Source organism: Camelina sativa, chromosome 14, assembly GCF_000633955.1.
Source record: "Camelina sativa cultivar DH55 chromosome 14, Cs, whole genome shotgun sequence".
Taxonomy (NCBI): Eukaryota; Viridiplantae; Streptophyta; class Magnoliopsida; order Brassicales; family Brassicaceae; genus Camelina; species Camelina sativa.
Genome location: NC_025698.1, coordinates 24798844 through 24801531, shown reverse-complemented (window position 1 = coordinate 24801531; position 2688 = coordinate 24798844).

Genomic DNA, 2688 nt, shown 5'->3' with positions numbered 1-2688 from the left:
AAAGGAGCGTGTTGATCTGTCTCAAAGAACCACAAGTGGTACAAAGGATGTTTTCAGTTTGTGTTATGTGTGATTTATTATGTTATGTCTCTCTTTGATGTTTGTTTTCAGTTTGTGTTATCTATGTATGACTTAAGACTCATGTTATGTCTACGCTCAGTACTATATGTTTTCAGTTTTTGTAATGTATGAAACTATGATGATATGTCGTAAAATCTACTTTTTTTCCCTTTGTTAAGTCCTCTTTTTTGTACATCTACCACATTGTTAAAAAAACAAACTCTTGCTTAACAGATATTATCGGTGCAGGATTTAGCACTCACGACATACCGATCTAAACCGAAGGTAAACCAAATAGACTTTGCACATTAACTAAACCGAGAGACCCCCTTTTGGGCTAACTAAACGGGCCTATAAGCAGAAGCCCGGCGAAGTCACTTGACCGACCTCCGAGACCGCCCCCTAAGCCCGACTTGATCATCAGAAGAGGAAATTTACCATATTTGAAGATCAGAGATTTAAGGAAAATAGACTTATTTTGTAATCAATGTATTCATATAAATAGAGAGATATCCTCTCATTGTAAAGGATCCAGCAATTAATACAAAAAATCTAAGTTCTTCTTTGTTCTTAAGAAAACCCTATCTTCTTTTTCAAGAAATCATAACCCCTCTTTGTTTTCTAGCTTTAATCCATTATTTTAGAGAAAGATCATAAGTGAATTTGTTCCCCACTCAAACAAATTCATTGTGTGAATTCTAGATTCAACAATTGGCGCCGTCTGTGGGGATCCTTACACAAGTTCTACGTTTCCTCTCTCTACTACCAAACCTAAGACAAACCAGAAGATCAAGTTCAACCATCCGAACCGCCTCCTTGCAAGGCGAGTTCCTGGCAGTTCCCGACAAACTAGAAGACGAGTAACCTATCTACGGATTGCCCCAAATAGTAGCTTTCCGTGGAACTAGATTTCGTTCCAATCCGAGCTCTCGTCTGGATGATATTGCAGTTTCTCTGCAACATACTTTATCCTTCAAATATAGATTCGTCTGTTTTTAACCAGCCAGCCTCGGGATCGATTTTCAGGATGCGTACAACGAATCAGGTCGTGAATAACCTATCTATGGATTGCCCTGAAATAATCTTTCCACAGAACTCAATTTCGTTTTAATCGGAGTTTTCTTCAGAGAGATATCGCCCTCTCACTGCCGTATATTCTATATGTCGAAATTAATATAGATCTGACGGGTCCCGACCAGTCGATCTCCGAGACGATTTACCAGCCGACTCCGCCGAACTGGGTTATGAATAGCCTACTCATATATCGCCCCGAGAATCATCTTTCCATAGAAACCGGTTTCATATTGATTGGACATGTCTGCCGAAAAATATCACCGTTTGTTTGCAGCATATACAATCTGTTAAAACACAGATCCGTCTTCATCGCACCAGGCAACCTTCGGGATCGATTTCCCGACAAATTACTATGACCCAAATTACGCACAACCCATCCACGGATAGGCCTTAGAGTCAAATTTCCGGAGAAGGCGACCTCAACCCATTCCAAAGTGTCTATCGAAAGTTATCGCCCTATTTCCGAACTGACACATCCTGTTCAAACTATAGCTGTCAGTTCGTCATCTCGACTTGGAGAGCAGTTTGCCACCGATCTAGATGGAACCTAGAGCCGGTATACATATCATTCTGAAGCTAAGAGGTTTATCTTCCCAAAAAAGCCAATCTCAACTCAGTCCGAAGTGTCTACCGAAATTAATCACCCTACTTCCGAACTGACGCATCCTGGTCGAAAGTCTAGCTATCAGTTCTCCGTCATGACCTGAAAAGTAGTTCGCCGCCGATCTAGAATGAAACAAGAATCGAGATACATATAAACTTTAAGCTCCAAGACTTAGCTTTCTAACAATATCGACTATGCCTCAATCGGTGCTCTGTATCTCAACTTACGACTAATTTGTTTGAGCAGATGCAGCCTGTCCGCAATTGTCAGATCGTCTTACATCATGACGATATTCCCAGGAATCAATATAGAATATATAGTCGATCTGCATATCAGTTTGAAGCCCCGAGTCTCATCTCTCTTATGAGACCAACCTCGCCTGGAGCCGAGCTGTTTCAAGAAATTTATCACAAATTTCCCTCAACAGGTGTGATCGGTCAAAACTCTAAATGATAGATCTGACTTGTCCAAAGAGCCGACTTTGGAAGCAATTTTCTGCCACTCTAGAAAGCGCCAGACGCCGATCAACATATCAGTTTGAAGCCCCGAAGATTATCTATCTAACAAGACCAATTTCATGTCAATAGGCTATTCCTACCAAAAGCTATCACCGTGTTTCTAAAACAGACACATTCTGTCTGACACATTTATCGAGATAAGTTTTCTATACATTCATATATGTTAATTTACTCAAATCAGGTTGCGCTAGATATCCTCATGCCATATAGAATCATCAAAACACATGAACTTGAAAATCATTATCATTTGATCATATGCATTTGATTTGATATCCTCTTTATCACATGCTTAGTATTCTTGATTATTTATTCCACGATAGAATTGAGCTCTATTATTACATGAATCGCTACTGTAAGAGATCTCTTCAACATGATGGCATATATGATCAGTGTGAAGCAAGCAGAGACTTATCTCGCCAAAAAAAAAAAAAA